Source organism: Lichenostomus cassidix, chromosome 5, assembly GCF_008360975.1.
Source record: "Lichenostomus cassidix isolate B80296 chromosome 5, HeHo_3.0, whole genome shotgun sequence".
Taxonomy (NCBI): Eukaryota; Metazoa; Chordata; class Aves; order Passeriformes; family Meliphagidae; genus Lichenostomus; species Lichenostomus cassidix.
Window position 1 is genome coordinate 44,379,477 of NC_139486.1, and position 22,666 is coordinate 44,402,142.

General features: G+C 44.2%; 1 protein-coding gene across 3 annotated transcripts in view; it reads left to right on the forward strand.

The window, feature by feature from the left end:
* Nucleotides 1–22,666, forward strand: part of LOC146436495 (uncharacterized) — a 74,406-nt gene that overhangs the window by 16,432 nt on the left and 35,308 nt on the right. The window contains exon 1 of one of the 3 annotated variants that reach the window (XM_085062733.1): nt 18,341–18,843. The exons of the other annotated variants lie outside the window; for them this stretch is intronic. The gene's annotated coding sequence lies outside the window, so the exon portion shown is untranslated. Of the gene's footprint in view, nt 1–18,340; nt 18,844–22,666 lie in introns of those variants that run through there. 3 annotated transcript variants of the gene reach the window in all.

The window sequence follows — 22,666 nt, forward strand, 5'->3', positions numbered from 1 at the left end:
GCCTGCAGGTAACAGACCTGTATCTTTGTGAAAGAATTGGGGGTGAAACAAGATTTTAAGTGGTGTTTCAGTCATTGGAGTAGAAGCGCCATGAGAATCAAGGTAGGAGCACTCATCAGCTGTTTAGAGCAGTAATCTTCCTGAAGGAATTAATCTAATTTAGCCTGATAAAAGAATTTATGCAGTGGGGGAAGTCTCTACCATTTCCTGTCAAGCTTCCTGAGAAGACTAGGAAAAAATAAGTGCTGAAATTACACTCTTTTCTTTGTGGGGGAGGGGGCTTCTCTTTTCCTAAGACCTGTTATTATCTTTCTGTTAAAAATCATCTGTATTAGCTAGCAAATCAGGATTGTTGTAGCTACTCAATTTTCCCTAGTTCCCTGGGGACTTCCTAGTTGCAAACCTATTTGCAAATCCCCTGTCCATGTGGGATGCAGATGATCTTGTGTGCTCCAGTGTTGCTGCAGTAGTTGGCCCCATGCTTGCTATACACCTGCTGGCCTGTGGATGTAGAGATTTCATAAGTTTGAAGCTTTTCCTTAGGGAAAATTTGTGGGTGGTTGGGTTTTGTGGTTTTCCCTAACATTGCTAATTATGTCAGAGGACCTCCTGTCTTATTAGTGCTTTCTCCCCAAAAGCATTTCTCTTCTTCTCTCTCTCTTGCCCTCTGAGGCTGGAAGAATACTGATATATTGGGAAAGCCAGTCTCTGCTTTAAATGGCCTTAAGCATGTCAATATTCAGCTCAATTTCCTCTTACAGTGGCTTGCTACAAAGTCAGCAGGAATTTCAGGGCATCCCTGGGTCAGCTTTTCTTCTGACCCTCAGGTTAAAGCAAGGAGGGTTTTGTTCCAGACGGGTGAGTGCATGGAGGAGGAGATGTCCACCTCGAGTTTTGAGTACTCTGATAGGAAAATATTTTTTCTATCAGTGAATTTTTGCTGATATCATTGAACTATTCTTGAAGTATGTGGGCATATGTTGTAATATGCTGGCAAAGGCACTGTGAAAATAGCTGTCCTGGGTTGGCCCAGAGGTGCATGTAAACTGCTAATCTCTGAATCAATACCCTGTCTCCAGTGGTGTAAGAGGAGCTACTCTGGAAGGAGCTGGATGGAGGCTGAGCAGTCTAATTCAACATTCCATCTGCTCTAGCTTGACCCTGTGCCTTGCAAATGTGCTGGGTTTTGAGCAGGCTCAGAACTGCATTTGACTGGCAGCCTCCAGCCTCAGGTACTGGGGCAGGTGAGGAGCTGCTCTGTCTGTGGCTGAATGCTGGAACCCACATCTGTGTAGGAGGGTGCAGCAGTGGGAATTCCAGCAGTCTCTGGGTTACCTGCAGTAAAGAACAGCTGACTTCAGATTGCTGTTTGGAAAACCTTTGTTTAGTGCAGGTGAGTAGTTCTGTGGGTATTCCAGAATTCTTGCTTGCTCAGCCCTCCCAGCACAGCTGTGCCAGTGTCCCTTAGCTTGCTTTCACAGGCAGAGACCTCATGCAGTGCTCACGGAAGGTCAGCATTCAGTGACTGCCTGAATTGCTGCTTACCCCCAGAGGTGCTTCTGCTCTGCTTTGCTCTGTAATTACTTGCCATGCATTGGGTCCTCCCCAGCAGCTTTCACTGCACTTTTTAAAAGGGAAGATAAGGAACAGTGGACAGATGGACATCTGGGAGGACTGTTGGTAGCAGGCAGGGGGAATGGTTTTAGCCCTGGTACTTGTATGCAGCATACTCTCCAGGCAGATCCCACTGTGATTCTTGATGAAGTTTCCCTTTTCTTGGCTGGTATATTGGAAAACCCTTTTCACTCCAAGTTTTGTTTGGAAAGAGAGACACCCACACAGATGGCTGCTCTTCAACTGTCATTCATGTTGGGATTTTTTATGTTCCTTTTTGCATTACCCTCAGGTGAAACCCAGGCTTGCAAAAAAAAAAACATATCCCAGAATTAGAAAGAAGCTAAGCAGTAAGGATATTCTGCTGCTTCTCTCTAAGCTGGGAATGCAGTGGGCTATCTCACTTGTTTTTTTTTCCTCTGAGAAAAGGGACAACTTTCATTATGGGTGGTTTTGGCTATGTTTTACTCCTTGCTTTTGAGACTGAGTGGTTCCACTTTTTCCAGACAAGTGCCAGTGCTGCTTTAGAGTCCTGCTGGTCTCATCTGATAAGGGTTGGGGTGTTTTTTCCTCCTAAGTAGCTCTCAGAATTGCTGGATTGATAAGTAATAAATGTTTTTAGGTCTTTGAGATATTGTGGCAGAGGGGAAGGGGAGGAGAACAATAGCTTTGCTGGAAAACACTGCTTTGGTGTGCCGGTGATTCATGAAACTGAAGTTATAGCCTCTTGCTTGGACCCCTTGCTGGGATCCAGGATGCTGTGGATGGCACAGTTCTTAAAACCTGAGTGGCCTTGCATTGCTCCTGGCCTTGGAGCTGTAGAAAAGGAGCAGACTTAAGTAACAGGTGGTCATTGTGCAGCTGTGGTCAGACTTCAGTCTCCTGGAGACGATGCTGGAGGCTGAGAAAAAAGGTGAAAATGGCAACCTGAAATGGCAAAGGTTTCTGGTAGGTTTCTAGAATTGTGGCTTGCTGTCCATTTCTTTCATTATCTAATCCTGCAAAATTGCTGTGGCAGGGCTGGTGGTAGGCTTTGGAGGCTGGAAAGATGCCAGTACAAGGAGGTGGCTGGCTAGTGTTTCCAAGTGTATTAACTCATTCCTGAAATATGCATTTCTTAAAAAAAAAAAAAAATCTAGTGTATCTGGTTTTGGGACCTCAGTGGTCATGCTTGGAGAGGAAATAAGACTGTCAAAGGCTTCAGGAGGGCAGGGCTGGGCACATGTATTGCCCTCAATGGTAATGCTGCCATCAGCCCCACGTGTTTCCAAACCTCCATGTTGCATGGTGAGGATCACACCAAGGAGAAGTGCAGTCCCCCAGGGATGTAGCAGGCTGTGTCTAAACGAAAGAGGATTTTTTAAAGCGATTGACAATCAATCTTTGACTCCTTGTTTGTTGCCCTGGCATGATGCCAGCAGCCCAGGTGTGGTGGCTGGGCTTGTCCTACATCCAGGTGGAAGCTGTGGGAGCATTGGAGTGGGGAGGATCAGTGACTGCAACCCTGCATGGTGTGAGTGCCAACAGCTGCCAAAACCCCTGTGCCAGTTTTCTGCTAAATGCAGTCTTGATTAAACTGGGTAAGAACCAGGCTTATGGGAGCTGGGGTGAACGGCTCGACCGTAGTGATTTTCTTTTTGGTCTCTATTTTCTAGCATGCAATTGCTGTAATTCTTCTGTGTTACCTTTATCATTCTTGATTTCTGAAAGTATGTTTTCCTTTTTTTATTCTTTTCCTGAGGGTTTTGGGCAGTGTTTTCCAAAGCTATTGTGGTGGGCATTTCCCCTTCTCTCTCAGAAGCTTTCATTTTTGAATGAATAGCTCAGTATTGTTCACACTGTCATCCATTTTTATGGGCTTTTTTTCCCCTTTTGACTTTGACTAAAACAGTCTCCTAAATGCTTCTGGAGTCACTTTGCAGAAAATATTTTTTTCCTGTTTTAGAAGGCCTCATATTTAAAGCTCCAGGCAGGAAAGCCACTTTTACAGCAGTAACATTTGAGTTTCTCAAAGTGTGATTCTTGAGTAGCTTTTGCTTGGTTTTGGGCAGGTTTCAGTTAAGATTGTGCTGGGTTCACCTCTGAGCAGCACTTCATAACCTTGTCAGAGTTGACGTTCGTTGAAACATTTCTAGCGACATAACCAACCCTGCTATCACTGGTTTCTACAGAGCATCCCAAGTGTTAAATCCTTTCCTCTCTTCCAGACCAATGCCTATTTTCAAACTCCCCCAGTTCCCTGCAGAAATAACAGGTTATTAATAGGATCTTTATGCATATGTGTTTACCAGGCTTGACATAGCTTTGCACCAAAGTGTCTCTTTACCTACACTGCACTCAGAAGCTGAACCCTGTGGTCAGCCTAGTGTACATCTGCAAACCTCCCTTGGTTTGTTCAGAGTATGATGATCTGTCTGTGCAAACACTTAGGTTTGCTTCCCTAATTTGAAACAAGTTGCAATAAAGAATTTGTCCACTCAGGTTTTTATGAAACTAAATATTGTTTATTTGAGGTGTGGGGTTTATTTGCATTTTTGGGTTTTCCCCCTTCCACTGCAACAGTGTTGAATGGCTTTGGGTTACATCCGCCCTGGTAGATGGTGCTTGTGGCATGGCAGTGATGTTTCCTAGGATGTGTCTGATCCCTTCTCCACCAACAATCATTGATCTTGTAAAGGGGGCACAAGGTCTCCTGGCCTGTTGGGTACTGGGAGTCTGCTGATCCAGCAGTGAGAGAGCTGTGGTGAGCCAACTGCTCAGGGACAGGATGTGAGCCACCAACCACAGCAAGTCACTTCTTCTCAGCTGCTGCTCATTACCATGACCTTGCAGTGTTTGCAGTGTGTGATCTGATGCTCAGGAGATAGATTTCCTGAGTGGTAACTGTTTGAGCATGCAATACTTGTTGCAGCTGACCAGCCAAGCTGGATACACTCTGACAATGTGCTCCTTGGCTATCCTGCCTCGTAAGATGGGGGGGGGGGCGGGGAAGAGGGTGGAAGGAGAGAATGGGACACATGTAGAGATTAATAACCTTTTCTCAAGTCCTTGTTCTCTTTTATCCTTTGAATCAGCATTTTTCCCCCCTAGTGTAACGACAGAATTTTGCAATAAAATCCACATGGAAGAAACCAGTGTTGCATTTTCTAGTCAAAACAGCCTCCATGTCATCTGGCTATTCAAATGGCCGTAGAGAAGTGTTTGGATTAAGACACTAGGGACTGAATGCATGTTGAACGAATTAGTTTCTCCCCTTTAATGGTGTAATGATGATACTGCTAGAAACCACAAAAGAAGAATGTTTCTCAAAGCATCTCTTCCGAGTTCACGTGTATAAACTGCAAACTCAGGTCCTTTTAATTGCAGTTAAAACCCTTGGTTTTTCTGGGAGACGCTTTTTCTTGGTTGGGTTTTGTGGCAGGACAGCAATGTGTGCTTCTTTCTGGCAATGGGTTGGTCTCAGAGCAGAGGAGCTTCTGTCCTTGTTTCAGCCCCTGTCCTCTTTTCAAATCATGCCTTGCTGCATCAGCCCCTCTAAAGAGATTGGTGATAGGTGTGGAAGGATATTAATTATTTGTCTTCAAAACAATGTTGCAGTATGAAGTACAAAGAAAACTATTTTCTTCAAAACTCTGTTTGCTTATATTGACCTGGAGTAATACTCCAAGCATGGTGATGACTTTGATTTCCATAGGAAAAGATGCACTTTCTTTCCTTATTTAATCCAGTTTCACTTAAGGTTGCTTGAAGCAGCTGTTCCTTTGGCTGTTTTCAGATACCAGCCAAATATACTGCTGTTCAGCCTTCAGAAGGCTTCATGTGTAGGTTAAATGTAGGGGTAATTTACTGAAGGAGCTAACCCTGGCACTGCAGCATCCCTTAACTAGGGGAAATCATCATTACGTAAAAATGCCAAAGGTATAATAAGGAAAGAAGTTGATTATGTCCCTCCTTGAAAAACCTGGTTAGAATTAGAGGTCAATTAAAATAATGTACTTTTCAGAAGGACTCATATTTGACATTTTGAATATTATTTCTGAGTGAAAATGCTGTATCTTTCTCCTGCCTCCAAAAGGGAGATTCTCTTCAGGCCTCCAAGGCAAGAGGATCAGTAGACATCTCCATGCTGCAGTGTTTTCTCTCCGACTCTTTTGCCTGGTGTATTAAAAACTCTCCAGATAGGCTGGGTTGTGTTTTAATTTACTTATCCTCTACCTCAACTACAAAGCTCTCTTGAATATTTGTTTAGTGTTAGTGTTGAGAGAGAGCATTTCTGTAAGTAGTCTGATGCCGAGGCTGTTGGCATGTTAATTGTGAAAAAAACAAATAAACAAACAAAAGCCTGCCCCAAAAACTGAAAAGGGAGAAAAAAAAAAATCCATGGACTATACATTTTGCTTGAGCTTTCTAGCCTTGGAGGTTTGGTGGGCATGTTGTGAAAGAGACTCTTGCTTTCCTGATGGAAACCCTTTGAATTAAACTTTCTTTGAGTCAAGGGACTTTGTATGTCTGGTATGGAAAAGCCTCCGAGCATACTTGTCTCTCGGCATCTGTGGAAAAACCAGCTGCTGTGTCTGCTTCTGAGTGTTTGTCCTGGGGATCTGCCCGAAAATCTGTTTTTTCCATTGCTTGAGCAGAGTGTCAGGCTTGGCACACTTTGTCATGCAAAATGATACAGATAGGGTTGACAGCTGGCACACCTTCTAAAGAGCCTGGTATTATAATCTTGCCATAACTTATTAATTATGCTGTTGAGGTAATGATAGTGGTATACTAGTCTAGCTAAAACAACTCTTACACAGCCAAGGCTCACTTTGGTTCTGTCCTTCCAGTTTAGCATGTGCAAAGGTGCAAAGCAGTTCTGCTCTTCTGTACTTCCTCCCTCACCATGTTTGTATTGGTAGCTGTGATAAAATAATCAAACTGTTCCTAACCAGGTTTCAGAAGTCACAAAGATGATGTGTGGGAAAACAGACTTGGTGTTAATAATTTAGAAGTTAGATTATAGAATCAGAGTGCTTTGGGTTGGGGGAGACCTTAAAGACCATCTCATCCAACTCTCCCCTGCCATGGGCAGGGACACCTTCCACTAGACCAGGTAAAAGATGCCTAATACTTTCTTTATAGTTGCACACATGAAAATATGATTAATTTATTTTTAAGAAAACCTTGCAAATGTATACAGTGTGAATTTTTACCTGTGTAAAGCCTCACTTTTAGATGTGACTATTCATATTTACACCTAACTATGAATATATCTAATGAAGGATCAGATATTGGACTGAACTTGAAAAGTCACTTGAAAAGTGGTTGTGTTTACTGAGAACTTTATAAAGCTGCATTGATCTGCAAATTGGGCAATCACCTCCTTTTTTGTGGAAATGTGACCCTAACAAAGAGAACTGTTTGGATTAATTTCAGTTACATACTGTTTTCCTTCCTTTCTTTCCTTGCAATTTATGAAAGTAGCTGGGAGACAGATTGGATGTTCTTGAGTGGATTTTTGGGACACCCTTTGCAGCAAAGAGGTGAGGAGCTGTCAGCTTTCCCCGTTTGGTGAGCTTGTCCCCAGTGTGCTCTTGTCTACAGAGCAGATGCTGGAGGGCACCAGCTCACTGCCAGCTCTGCACTAAAGTGCTCTGCTGGTCTGAGGTAAATATAATTGCTGTGTCTCTTTCCTGAGGGGCTGAGCTATTTGCCTTTCCTGGAAATGAAGATGAAAAAATCAGCTGTATTAACAGATCAAAAAAGAGCAGTCTGTGAGCCCTCCTAATGCATGGGTCATGCCATGCCTGGAGCTGGGCTTTTTGTTAAGAGCAGCTCAAATAAGAAAAGCAAGCAAACCTCCGAACAAAACAGAAACCAAAACTAACAAAGGAAGCATCTGCTATTCAGATGAACTGATATAGGTGAGGGAGGAAAAAACAAGTCATCAGAGCCTTCCAAGGACTTGCTGCTTTGGCCAGGAATCTGCAGCTTGGATATGGCAGGCACTTTATAGTCTGATGGTGATGCAGATGTTTCTGTGGTGCTATCCTAGGTAAAAGCAGGCTGGGTAATGAAAAGTGGCTGATGATGCTGAGCTAGGATGCAGGAAAGTTGAGACTCTGGTCCTGCTCTGTTTAGAATAGCTGAGATGCGCCTCTCCAGGACAGGTCTTCTTCTGTTCACTGTGTTTTTGTGCAATGAGAAGGGAGGGAAGAAGGAAGGAAACAAGGAAGGAAACGTTGTCCCAGCACTGGTCTCTATTTTCACCTTGCATAGTAAAGCAGAGTGTGGCACTGGTTTGTGGCAGTGCTGAGGGACTTGCTTGGCCTCTCTGAATGAGCAGTTCTCCATGGCAGTGTGTTGGAGGCCTGGCCTGCCAGGCATTTAGCTTCAGGCTTGGTTCATTTGAAAGCTATGCTTAGGTGAGTGTTTTCACTACTATAGAATTTGTAATGCTGGGTTAAGGATATGTCCCTGCAAGCACATGAGCAGGAGGACTATTTCTTCTGGTTATTTTCCTAGTTGCCAGAAGCCCAACTGGTGAGAGAAGAAAGAAGAGGAAGGGTTGTTTCTGCTGGATGCCAAATAGAAAGAGGTATAATGTGCCCACAGGCTGCATCGTCGGCACATAAACCTAGTGAACAGGAGAGAGGACAGACTGCTTGTATTGGCACTGCTGTCAGCTCTCATTTTCTCACAGCTGGGGGACCATGAATGCACAGACCCCGCTGATGGGATGTCCTGGTTTTAACCTTCCCAGTCAAGGGATTTGTCAGTCCTGAAGCCTAACATGTTTCTGTGTACACCTTTCCAGTAGCAAAGGGTTTCATACCCCTTTGCTGGTGCCTGCCAGCCCCAGAGCTGGTTAGTGCCATGTTGCTTATCTGCACCTCTCTGTGGAGTGAGACATGACTGGCTCACAGTTTCTAATTGTGATCATCACTCTCATTATTACTGTCTGCAGTGTCCACAGAGCTCAGTTTTTTATTTAACTAGCAACTGGTGAGAGAATCCTCATGAAATTTTGCTAACCTATCATTTTAGTACCTTAAAAGTCTTGGCTCCTTGTATTGAGAAATAAGTAACCTCATGTGAGAGTACCTCGGTGCTCATACTGCACACAAATGCATGAAGCAGCTGCTTAGGATGGGAAGCACAGGAGGAGGAGCACAAAGAAACAGGAGGATTTTGTCAGCCTGGCTGGAAAGTAGCTACAGCAATGAGCAAATGCTTTCTGTTATGTGCACATGCAGTTTCTGACATCCAGACAGAATGCTGACAAGCTGCTGTGGCTTAGAGGACAAGTTGAATGATCTGCATAAAGTCCTTATGATTTCCTTTTTCAAAGAAGAAGTAGCTAAAAAACCTTCAGAAGAAGAGATCTGTCTGATTTAGTTGTTAATTTGTTCTGGAGGGTTGGTTGCCACAAGGAGAAGGATCTCTGCTCTGTGTTACTGGTTTTGGATATGCTCCTGGTTCAAGAATTAACCTGTTTCCTGGACCTTGTCTGCATTCATGCATCTTCTGACAGAGCAGCCTTAGAGTGGAGTGGATCAGCTTCCTCCCTGTGATGAATGTTTCCACTGTTAATGAGAGATATTTTTGTTTTGGAGGAAAAAACACGCCCAAAGCCACCCTGGCAGGTTTGTTTGTGCCAGGTTTTAGTGAAACAGCAGAACAGCTTGAAAACAGTGCCCTGGTCTTTCAGCTGCCTGAGGAGAAGTGCAGGAGCAAAGTGGCTTAAAACTTACTGCTTCTGTTCAGCAGCATGGCACAACCCTGCCTTCCTGTTTCTTGTGAGTGCACTGATTTTCACAGCCTTTCAGCATCATCCAACAATTAATGGATTTGGGAAAGTTTGCTGTGTGGGGGAAAGCTGTGATGTAAAGAGGTGATCCTGCTGTGTCTTCCTGGAAGTTTGTCGTGCGTGGTGGCACAAGACTTTTGTAAGCACAATCTACTGGTTGCAACATCTAAGATTGCAGTGGTCTGTGTGGCAGGGATGTCCAAGCAGATGGACATGCCTCTTGCCCTCAGATTTTCTGTGTAAAGTTTGTGGGTCATTAATCATGAGAGTGTGTGTCTTTTCTAATGGGCTGATGCTTGTAGATGCTGGATAAATTTTGTGCTACTCATGGGGGATCTCAGTCCTGTTTGAGCTGCCTTTTGCTTGATGAAGGGTTGCTGCACTTGTCTGTTTGAACACTTGCAGTTTCTGAGTGACACACTGTGGAGAAGACAGGACGTGGTGCTGTGTCTCACTGCCTGGGGCTCTGCACCAGAGAAAACATTTCCCCTCTGAATCCTCTTCCCAGGAAAGAACAGGTGATGGTTATTCTCTGCAAGAAGAGCAGGAAGAATCTGTGATTCCCTCTTGGTCTACTCATATTTCAGAGCCCTCTCAGAGAAGGTCTGTTAAGATGGCAGGTCAAAGGGTTTAAATGCTGGAGCCCAAACCTCTCCCAGTTTTGCTGTAATGCCCATGTGTGATAGTTCAAGAGTGGAGGACCTGCCATATTACCTCCATCAAGGTCTGGATTGGCCAGCATCCCCTCCCCTGGTGACAACCAGAGTGGATCTTCAGGGAAGGAGGATGAGTCTCTAGGTTTAACAGTTGCACCAGTGTTGTTCTCCTTCAGTGTCCATGTTACTTTGAAGACACTCTGTAACTTGCTCTGAGTAGCAGATCGTACCACAGCACAAATGTGGGTCAATTGGAAGAAGTGTTCCCTCCTTCTGGTTGACTTTTAAAAATCTGCTGTCTCATGGTCTTTCACTGTGAAGAGTTGGTCTTTGCTCCTTCTATGGTGTGCATGACGCCAGTGGCTCCTTCAGGTTGTTTTCTTTCTTGCCTCAGTACATAGATACCTTTTTTGTGATACCCACAGCTTAATATTTCATGATGATCCACTGTCTGCCTTGGCCATGCTGCTCAGGAGTCTGAGTTTAGGCAATGCTTTGTGCATGCTTTGAAGAGGATTAGACCTGACCTTCTAATTGAAGGGAAAATAGAGTAATGGCAGACTTAGCTGCAAGAGCATTCTGTGCTTCTAGCTGGAAGAGCTGTTGAACATACCAAAGAGAAGGAATTTAGAAACATGCCCACATGACCCCACATTTATTACTCAGCAGGCATTTTTGGTGCACATCTTGCATTTATTTTCTTGCTGAAACATTAGGCAATTTATCAGTGTTTCCATTCTGTAACTGGACACCCCTTTGCACTGTCTGTCTCTCCAGCCAAAAACTAAGTGAGAGAGATGTTAGCTAACAGCATGATCTCAGCAATTCATCTAGATGAAGACAGAAGTTGGCTGCTCTCTCCATTTATTCACTTAGTTAAAAGTACTGAAAGCCACAAATGAATTCATTTCAGTTTTCTAAATGCTGTGATAAGAAAATAACCAGCCCTGTTTCCTAAAATTTTTCAGAGTTGATGTTCATGCACATAGGAAAATCCAACACATCCAAAACCCAACTCACAGGTTCCTATACAAGAGCACCACTGTTTGAGATGGCTTGATGGAAATAATGGTGCATCCAGCAAATTAATCATCATGTTCCACCATAGATAGTACACTTAATAGCAGCTTAATTTTCTGTGCTGTCTATGGGTTTTTCTGATCTCCCCTCAGCAAAGATTTATATTAGAATGTCTATGGATTTCTGTATTGTGCATGTAGAGGTATTGCTTAGTATGGACCTTTGAGGCAAAGAAAAAGCTTTACCAGCTCTTTATCCAGGTGACTGATGAAGGGAGCAGGCCAGAAATTAAGCCTACAGATCTCTACTTCTCTGCTAAGCCTTGTGTTTTCTCTGTGGTGATCCATGTTGGAGGATTGGAGATCCACCAGCAGCAATAGATTAGAAACTGTGGTGACTGGTTTTGGTGAAATTTTTCCTGTTTGTTTCTTTTTCCAATGGAATTTCCTTGAAACTCTCCCCGCCTTCTGGTGGCTGTTGCTGTATCAGACTGAGAAGGGCCTTTGTCCATGGCAAGGGTTCCCAAGCACTAAGATGACTAGTTGATGATGGGCCTGAGCAGAGGAAATAGCTTCCTATCCAAACAGATGCTAGGAGCTTGGAGGGTCATTACCTCTCCTCCTGCTTGGGTGGTCCCACAGTACCTGTCATAGTTTCCCATGAGACTTGTATTCACTGTGCATGCAGAATTTGTTCTTCACCTGTGATCAGAATGTGACTGGTGTTTCTTTTGGAATAGCAGCAGCAGAACCAGGTAGCTGTCATCTGCTCTCCAAAAAGCGTTTACTGGGGTTTCCCCCTATGCCACAATAAAGCACTGCATACTTCTATGCCTCTTGCTCCAAATGCAAGTAGCTTTCTTTGGTCTTTTGTGTTCCTTGAAGAACTTGGGGCAACATAACACCCAACGTCTGCTATTCAGGTTGAGTTGTGCCATGGACGTATCCTTCCCTTGCAAGGAGGAGCAGAGCCTGGACCAAAGGTGACAGACATTATGCATTAAACAAGGTGACTTGCCACAGTGTAATTGACATCAGTGGTCCTGGGAGGTAAACTTCTGTGGGGATTTGTGCACCCATGTGTCCTTTCCACCTTGAGATGAAACTTGGCACAGTCTGGCTTTGCAAAACAGAAAAAAAAAAGCTATTGGAAAACTTACTCCTGATCCTCTGCCTTCCTGCCAGAGCAGAACCTGCAGAGTGCCAGCCATTGTTGATCTGAAGTCAAGGGGCTGCTGTCCCCAAAAGTGCAGGGGATAGAGAAGCCTTGCAGCAAGTTGGGAGCAAGGAGCATCTGTGGTTGTGAGTGTTCTGTGCCCACGTGGCAGAGAGTGTCTGTCAAGGCATGGGTTTACAAACAGAGGAGCTCATTAGTTAGAGCAGCCGGATGGTGTGGCAGAAGGCCCGGGTTTTGGTAAGCTTTTGGGCAGCTACTCGAAGGAGGCAATTGCTGAAACATTCATAAACTTGATTGTGAGCAGACTCTTCCCAGTTGCCTTATCCACGGTGGAGATGAGGGAATGCAGCCAGGAGCTGCTGTACTCATCCTAGGAGAGATGGCAGGGAGCAGCAGGCTCCAGAGTTAATTCTCTTCATTAATTCCCATAATAAATTTCTGCCTTCAAAAGCCTAAATGAGCAGAGGCCTGCCCGAGCAATACCTGGAATGGTAGCTTTTCCTATTTTTTTTTTCTCATCCTGTAAGATTCATATGGAGGAGAGTGCTCGTGGAGTCTCAAGAAAAATAGCAACAAAACAATGCTAAACACTGGCTATAAAGAACCTACTTATTTGTTGCTCACAGGTTGAAATGTAACAATGGGGGCAGCTCATGCAAGCCCCTTGTTATTTTAGCTTTTACTCTTTGCTGCTTGCATAACTTGTAATAGGCTTTTTAATATTATTCCCTTATATTTAGAAATGAGGGCACAGTGTTTTAGCCTCCCAACACCATTATTCCTTGCATGTCTCTCAAGGCAGCCAGGTGCACTGGTACCAGGTTTTATGTTTCCATGTCCCACATGAGCTAGGCTGACCTATCTGGTTGAGAGCATTGTCCCACACTATTGTCTTGTTTTCTTTTATAAGTTTTCTCCTGCTTTCCTCCTGAAATGTAACAGTGGATGGTGTGTGGAGCATTGTCAGGAATTCGAGGATAACTGCTGCTCTTATCCTCGGTTTGCCCTCTCATGTCTCTCACCACGACAGCCTGTGTTAGCAAAGATGTCAGTGTGTTAGCCAGAAGAAATACATTTTTTGCTGTTTGAGGAATTGGCTAATCATTGCATGCCTCTGGTTCCCGATTTAGGAATGTGCTCTTTAAAACTGCCAGTTTTCTCCCAACTTTGTATCTCTTTCAAACAGGCATGAATTTTGTTAGAGTCCTCTGCAGCACTGCTGCCGTGAATCTGATGCTGCTTCCTGCCGAGAGGCTCAAAGTGCTTCTGGGCATCAGCTGGGGAATGGCCTCCATAACAGGACAGGACTTGAAGAGTTTTTGTTGGGGTTTCTTTAAGGTACTTTTGCAGATGTTGTGGTTAAAGGCTTCTATTTTTAAAACCTTAAATCTTGGAATGTGGCTCCATAACAGTATGAAGTGGGATTTGGAAAAAGTCTGCTAAAATTGTGTATGAGGAATAGTGAAACAGTTGGATTATGTTAAAGTTGTTAGACTTTCTGGTGCTAGTCCATCTGTTTTGTTGGGTTTTTTGGTTTTTCGTTTTGGTTTGGGGTTTTTTTGTTGTTGGGGTTTTTTGTTGGTTTTGGGTTGGTTTTTTTTGTTTGTTTTTAGTGAATGTTTTTCTTTTTAAAAATACCAATAATGGACCTTCCATTTTAGACAAATGTCCCTTTTTTATGATGGTGGGTTTTTTCCTAGTAAATAGCTTTTTTAGTGGGAGCTGCTTTGTTCTTTCCATCTGATCTCTGTGCCCACACCTCTGAATATTTCCATTTCAGAAAGGAGGAGGATGCTGGTGCCAGCAGGCAATTTTCAAAAGCTGCCATGCAGGGAAGCTCACAGTTCTTGAGGCATTTGGAATGAGCAAGAAATAAAACAACACCAAAACCCCTTAAACTTTTACTGCCATGCAAAAATAACAGAAAAACTTGCTTCTTGGTTCCTCTAGTCCTTGTTATGCTAAAGTACTGAAACTGAATAATCCTGTCATCCCCTAAAAAGAACCTGAGATATTTAGGAGCACTCAATTGCTTTTAAAGAAAATGACGTTTTACCTATTGAATGCTGCAGTTGTGCTGTCAGACTCAGTGACTTAAAATGGGACTTTTGGGTGCTGTTTACATGCAAGACACAGGTAATGGCTCTCTTTCTCCACATGCCATACTACTGCTGTCACACCACAGACCCAAGTGGTACCCAGTAGCTGTGTTCAGCCCTATCCCCAGCACCCAACTCCAGCCACCCTGGTGGAGCGGAGTTTGAATTAGGCAATGTTTTTCTGTCCAAGCTTCCTAAGAGCCTATTGAGAGGGAAGGGGAATGGCTTTTCTTTCCAAGAGCAGTTGAATGCGGTGCCCTAGTTACCATGGTTTTTTAAATGGAGTACTTCAGAGGATGTACAAAAGCATCTTTAGTACTTGCAGTACAAGGAGAATGAAAGGACCTAGATTATGTCAGCAGTGTAGCGGAGGCTTAAGTGAGTATCATTCATTTATTGTTAGGAGATGACCCAATTTGAATTGTATTTATGGAGTTGGAGGGGAGAACGGACCTGTTTCAGATTACTTCTGAGCCTTAAATGTACTTACAGGCTTTGTGTACTGATTGCATTGGCTCCCGCTGGGTAAACAGAGCCTTTTGGAGGGTGTTCCCCATGTACTGGAGCAGTGATGCATCCTGGCTTGTCTTGTGCTGCCAAAATGGGTTGACTCATACCATGTCTCTCCACATAGCAAGGTACTGGCTGGGGAACAAAAAGTTGTCAGACAGAACTTACCCAGCTGCTTCTTATTTATTTTATTGCATTTTCTTGCAAGGCTTTTAAAGCCTCCAGTTACTATATAATTTGCAGACTGGTTCCAGCTAAGCAGATCCTTAGCTGAAGGCTGTGGCCCTGCAAAGGACTGGTGAAGGTAATAGGTCGTGAAGTCTGCGTACAGTGAGATGCTTCTCGTTTGGTTGTTTGTTTTTGGTGGGGTTTTTTTGTTTGGTTTTTTTTTGTATGTTTGGTTGGGTTTTTTCCCTTCTTTTTTAACCCCTTCCTTCCTGTAAAACACTGGGTGGTCTGTTTTAAACACCACATGTATTGTGGTCCACTGCCTCCTTCTTTTCACCTGGCTATGATGGCAGTATCTGCATTTCCTTCTGGGAGGCTTCTACTGTCCATTAAACAATTTTGGTACTGCTGAGGGGAACACACTATCTGCAGATCCTGTGAAGGATATGATTTCTTGAATTACGTTTTTTCCCCTGCAAGGGTTCCTGTAGTCATTACATCATGCTCAACACTGATGATGCAAACTGCTTTGAGAAGCATTCAGAGCAGAAGCTTCTGTGCTTAAACCCATCTGCAAATTTGAGAGGGGGAAGTGAGAAGGTGAGCATGGAAAAGTCATAAGGAACTGAAGCTTGGTAAAGCTCAGCCTTTCCTACAAACACTGCATGCTAGTTCACATGGGCCTTGTGTGAAGGAAGACCAGTGGAAATCTGAGTTGCATTGTAAATTCATTAGCAGCATTCCCATTCATTTCAGTGGAGCCAGGATTGCAATCTCCAGCTAAGCAATTCTTTAAGTCTGTGCCTCTTCCTCTGGAGAGGCACATCTGCCTCACATGCTCTGCAGCCTGCTTTTAAAGAACGCCCTTTCCCCTTGAAGGGGGGGGAGAAATGTATCCATCCCTTCCCACAGCCATCCCGGCAAACCACAGTCTGGTCTGCTCCAAGGGGGGGCTGCATTCCAGCTCTGGAGGTGTATGGCAGGATGGTCGCTGGGACACCCACTGGATGAAGAGAGGGCTGCAAGCACTTAGAGACTGTCTGAACTTGTTCCTTTGAAGACACCATCAGCTGCAAAGTCTGGATGCATCCAAGCACCAGTGCATCCACGTCCAGGCTGTGCTGGACTTGATTTCTGCATTAGGGGAAGTTGTTGCTCTGTAAGAACCAGCATCCAATGCTCTAAGGTTTACAGAGAACCTGCTGGCTGGGAAAGCTTTTTTGTTTGTGGGTCAAAGTACCAAAAGTATGTTAAATGCAGGTGTACTGCACAGCTGGAGGTGAGGGTGGGCAGGTGGTCTCATGGAGCAGGGTCCTTGAGGTCTGCCAGCTCAGCAAGGTCAGAGCAGCACCAAGTTGCCTGCAGCAATGCTGAGTTGAGCATGTAGGGGCAAACTAGCATTTCTTCCTTTTCCTGGCTTTCTGAGAAGTGCAGATGGCAGGTTTTGATAACTAAAGGCATCATACAGAGAGGTCTGCCGTGTGTGGGATATGTAAACCTCAGTTCAGGCTTGGATGTGTTCCTTTTCTGTCTGTAGGAGGTTTAGGCTGATTATTCTGTTCAGTTTGTTTCTTCCTTCCTGTTTTGTTTTTTTTTAATTTTTTTTTACTCAAATTTCATAGTGTTGGTCCAAGTAAAGGATAATGAAAATTAAGTAACTTGGCCTGCCCCTTACAGAGCCACTGCCATGTGTAGTTAGCAGTTTAATGAGAAATGAGGCAAGACAGAGCTCATTTTACTCTCATATGGCCAAACTGGCTCTGCAGGACTTAGGATTTGTGATGTTGTGGTCTTTAGGGCACAGGAAACTCATTGTATTCCTTTGAACAGGATGGAGCCTTTCACGTGATTTTTTTTTTTTTTAACTTTATTTCTGTGATCTTGATCTGTTATCTAAGAGCAGGAAGACATCCTAAGCTTAGAAATGTATTTCATGTGCTCGAACAGCAAAACACTCCATCTTGGTCTGTCTAGGGAGCCCTGGTGTCCCCCTGGTGTGGGGCATCTTGTTTGGCAGAAACTGGAGGTTGCTGTGCCCAGGGCAATGGGTTGAGTGACCTTTAAACTTACACTAGGGCTGGAGGGTTTTTCCTCTGTTGCTGTTGGCTCATCTCCAAGGTATGTTGTGGGCTGTACAGTGCTTGCCCACAAACCTCCCCCAGACTTCCCCTTCACTGTGTCTGTCATACCTGAGAAGTCACTCCAGAGCAGATTCCCAGTAGTGCTTCCCACTTGGTGAAACGTCTGTATGGGCAGTCTGTCAATCATCTGTTCCCACTGGTAGGCTGACTCCTTCCAAAGCTCACTGGAATTTCAGAAGGAATAAAAAAATAGCTTTAATGTCAGTGGCCTTGTGTCAGGAGGATTGATTACTACTTTTTGTTCATCTGTTAGCTTTTTTCCTAGACTTCTTAGGCATGTGCAGATTATAATTTAATTTTCTCTTGAATTTAGTAAATTTAAAAGGACTAAAATCAATAGCTGTTTGGAGTTGTGAGTGGGGATGCAGAAACTTTCTTGCTTTTCCCTTCTACAGCAGATAATGCTTCAGGTGCAAGGGAGCAGGGGGGACTGTCCTGTAAAGCAATCCACTGCATGTCTGCAGCCAGAGTCCTGTTTCTACCCCTGTAGGGTAACATATTGGGATATTCTTTTAATCTCAGGTGTGACCCTCAGCTTTTAAAGAGCACAGCTGAGTCTGCTTCTTTATCTTGGCAAGTTTGAGTCCCACATGCTGTGGTCCACAAGGCTGGAGAGTGGCTTTTCCTCCACTGCACTTGTCCCTGGTGCTTTTAACCTGTACGTAACACCCCTGTCTGCTTGCTCCTAGTAACCTCTTGCCCACTTTCACATGCATTTGTATGGAGTAGAAACCCTATGAAGTTTACATCTCTCCAGGAAGTAGAAAATAGTCTTACATTAAGTGAGGGAAGACAGATGGGACCTGCCAGCTTTTCATGTGCTGGCAGCCCATCAAATGGTATGTCTGGTGGCTTGCCAGGATGAGCTTGTTAGTGCATTGCCACAGGGTGGTTAGGACTCAGGGGACACAGGGAATGATTCCTTACAGAACTGGGCTGCAGCAGTTAAGGTGTCCACAGAACAAGCCACACGCATGCCCCACTCTTCAGACATTGCAGGGTGGTGCAGCCGCCCAAGGATCTGTTGCCTGGAAGGGAGAGCCTGCGGATTGGCTGTGGTGTGACATCCTTGAGCATCCCTACCGTGGCTGGGTGTGGAAGTTCCAGAGTTGGCTTGCTCATCACCTGCATGGGCTCCACTGTTGCGTCCTGAAGTGTGGTGGGAATGTGAGCTCTTTTCTTGAAAGACAAAAGGCAAAGTGCTACAAACCACAAAAGCTTCCACTCTAAAAATACCATAAAAGGCTGTGTCCTTAGGAGCTGGGCATGGGAGCAGTTCCCACCCACATTACTGAAGCATGAGTCACCAGGCTATTGCAACTGCTCTCCATGTGGATGCCCGGCTGAAGATGCACCGTGGAACAGAGGGAGGAAGAGGAACTGCTCTGTAGTGCTGTGGAAGTGATGAAGAGTTACGAAGAAGAGGATGACATGCAAGCATATGTGAACGTTTTGCTTTCCTTTTGTTAGATTTTTTTTTTGTTTGGTGGTTTTTTTTGTTTGTTTTTTGAAACTTCCAGCAAATGGTGTTTGCTGATGATTTGAGCTTAAGGCATTTGCAGCCAAGAGTCTTCTGAATATGCAGAAACCCCCAGTTTGCTTTTAGGACGCACAGTAGTTGCCACATGAATAATATGAAGCTGGAAACCCCCTCTGACATGGAAGTATGTTTTATTTTCTCTCTTTCAGCAAAGTTTTTTTTTTTTCACTCACTATCCTCTCTCCTCATCTTCATCCTTTTTCCCCCTACCCTGATGCCAAAATAGGCTATGTGTCCTTGTGATGGATGGTGTAAAAGCACATCTCCCTTACATTGTGTGCTGCTCTTCCCTGTGCTCTTTATCCAGCAAGCAGGTTTTAGGGAGTAAATTTGTTTAGGTTGTTTAGGTTTTTTTCCTGAGATGCCACCCACCGCTCCAGGCCCCAACAAGATTTTGGTTGTCGTTTCCCCTTTTCCTTCCTTTCTGCTTGACGTCTTGGCTATCGGGGTTTACCGGAATAAGTTTGTCAGTGAGAAATTCTATAAAAAGCTTCCTTTATTTAGACACCAACCCAGTAATGACATCATGTGGGCATGTCTTCCAAGTTCCTCCAGGCTGAGCGGACAGGGAGAGGTGGTGGCTGTGAATCTGAGCCCTGCCTCTTTCCCAGTACACTCCTGTGGTTGTGCTTGGTGCCTGTCCTTCAAAATAACCCCAATCCTCCTCCTCCTTTGGGGAGAGCACAGGGAGGCCCCCTAGCACACTGGTGCATCTCCTTTAGCAAATTTTTTAGCAGTAGAATATAGCTGTGGTGGTCTGGTTGTCTTCCTGCTCATCACTTCCAGGTTAGTCCTTTGAAGTGCTCTTCGATGGGTATTCACCTTGACTTAGGGAAGCAGGAGGTTTGCACACTCAATCTCTTTGATGCTACCAAACTTTGCATCAAGCTGGTTTCAAATAACTTTGACAAGGAAGCAGGTGGTGGAAAGGTACAAATGCCTGCATGGACAGGCAGAAAGCAGTGGGAATGGGCACATATGAGATGTTCTGCTTATTTTGTGGTGGAGGGAAGGAGGTGCCCGCGGGGAAAGCAGAGCAGGAGTTGGCTACCAAAGTAAGGCACTGTCAAAAGTATTTTGTGAGTGATTAATTTAAAAAGTATTGGTTTGAGTGCTTCTGAGGGGGGGAAAGGTGCGTATTTTTACGGGTGAAAAAGCAATGTGTGTGATCTGGACAAGGTTTCTGGACCTTCAGATGAAGTTATTCCTGGGTTTAATTTACATCTTCGGAGAAAAAAGCATGCTGTGGTGTGCTAAGCTTCCTCTTGTATGTGCACAGTTTGTTAAAATGTTCCCACAGGTGTTTCTTCACCTGCCTGCAGTAACTTCTGGGAAGTTTTTTATGTGATCTGTAAACCAGAGTTTATTTAATCAATGGAAAGGTACAAAAGTCTCTGCTGGAGGCATTTAATTGATTTCCTTGGCTCTGCTCATCCTACTGTTGAAGTAAGCCCTGACGTTGATGTACATCATGGCTATTGCTCTTTAGAGCTGGGAGACTTTGAGCAACAGACTAACCAATTCAGTGTGTCTATAATGCAGATTTTTCTAGTCCTGTCTAGAATTTAGATCAGATGAGAGGCAGTTTCCAGCCCTGTGCTGGTACTTGATCTGCTCTGCTGTTCCGCTTGTTGTCCTTCTCGTATTGACCTCCTTGATACTTTGAAGTATTAAAAGATACAAATGAATCCATATTGCACAAATACTCTGCAACATTGTATGGGTAGCCAAAATACTTTGTTCTCTTTGGAAAGTTATTTTGCGCAGTTAGGTGGTGTTAGAAGAAAATACAGATTTGCAGGTGCCTGTTTCTGAGTTCTTTCAATTAGGTAGCAGAGAAAAGTGGGATCTTCGGGGTGTTAAACAAAGTCTTTTCCCAGGGTCTCTTGTTGTGATCCCTGTCAAAAAAAAAATCCAGTGTTCAAAATATAACCTTAATTAAAAAACAAATATGTTTTTACCACTGGAAAGTGACATCTGATAATGTTTTCACTAAAGAAGGGGTGTGAAGATTAGGTATTTTTAGCTGCAGCTATTCTCAAGTTGTTTTGTGACCTTCTCCTAATAATACATTTCTTTAACATGTTCTTTAGAGTTTTTGTAGTTCTAGAAGCTTTTTCTTCTAGATAGAAGGCAAAGATAGAAGGGGAGAAGAATAGGGAGCAGCAGCCCCCTGGCAGGAGAACTACTGAAATCTGTGTTCTGGTGGATTTTGGTGCCTAAGAGGGTGTGATGTTAGAGTTGGGTGTATCTCATGAAGGACCTTTCCCAGGCCAGAGAGATGGCATATGCTTCAGCTTTTCCTCTGGCTGTAGCAACTGAGAGACTGCCACTGCCTGCTTCCTAAAAGCAGTTGAAAACAGGATCAAAAAAGTTTAAGTAGCTGAAAGAGAAAAGCTTGGACAGAGGAATGATATGTGGATAGAGGTACTGTAGTGCAGGAATCCTGTGGAAGGGCAGGTGTAAGGAATGGCAGTTTAAATTTCAGGTCTTTATGGCTTGTGGTGTGGCTGACTGTCTCGAGTCTCTTGGGATTTACCTGCAAATGTTGTCTCTGAAATAAGAGAACCAGTAAATTCTCATGTGAAACCTGAAGTTCTTCATCATCCACGGGCTGCTGGGCTTCTGCTCACCTCTTGTTGACAGACTGAAAGCAAGCACAGATCCTGAGGGTCCAGTGAGCTGATCCTGGACTTCTGTGAACATTGAAGGGGCCATGAAAAACTTTCTCAAAGAGAGGTGGTATAAAAGGCAGGAGAGGAGAAGCATTTTCAGACTGAGTTGCTGATGTTGTCTGGGTCTCAGTAGCTACCTGTGGAGATGGTCTGGCTCTCCAAAAGGAACAGCAGTTATGTGTTTGCCTGGACTTGCCTCTGGTGGCATTGTGGGAAGAAAGCAATTAAGCTGAGGGTAAATAATAAACACACATGAAAGCAAGCAAGCTGAAGGTCTGTCTGTGTTGCATGTGTGGTGTGCTGCTCCATCTCAGAGGACATCAGGAAAGTTCTCAAGGAAGAATCTGATGGTGGGGTTGGAGGGGTGTCTGGCTGAAGGGATGAGGAAGGTGTTTAAGTAGTTGTTTAGTTGTTTATATAATTTTTTTTTTCAGAATCCAAATCAGTGATCAGTGTTTTCTGCTAATTGGTAGTAAATAAAATGAGCTGAGGCTGTTTTGCTTTCCAGTAAATCCTTTCATGCTGTGGTGCCTTTTTAATGACCAGAGGCACTCTCAGAAATGACAGCCCAGTGTACTGAAGGTATTAACACCATGTGTCCAGCCTTGAGTCAGAACAAAAAAAAAGGTTGCTGCTCCCCAAAAAACCAAGCCCACATCGTGTGGCCACTGATGAGGGAGAGTGGGCTGTGTGGTGTGGGGTACTTACAAGTCCCAATCTGCTCAGGGGCTGTGCAGGACTTGCCATGGTAAAAGGGATCTCGCTTGAAAGAGGTTATGGAAAATTCAACATTAGAAACTTGTCGAAGTGGTCCTTTCTGCACCCTCCTCCACTACTGTATTCTTGGATCAAGAAATTGCTTACTTGTTTTCAAAAATATGAGCTTCAAATCTGTCTTCAGCAGAGCCTTATGCCAAAGTGATGGCCAGTTAAGGTCTCCTGGGAGCTTTTATCAGGAGATGGTGCAGGGCTGGTGCTGAGCTCCTGCAGGTGCCTGTTTTGCATTTTCCCTTACATCGAATTTGGGACACAAAGTGGTTATGTGGGTGATGCTTTCATTGTAGGGAACCCCCACCTATGGATGAAAAGTATTTGGGCTTGGCATTGGTCCTTGTGGACAGGTTTCAGTCACAAATCTGCAGGATGTCAGCTTGGGTGGCCATAGCTGAGCATTTCATATCCTGAATAATACTTGGACTTTTGGTGCCCTTCTTAGGTTTAGGACTTGAGACTTGATACTCTTCTTGTTTTAAAAAAGACTAAATTAAAAAT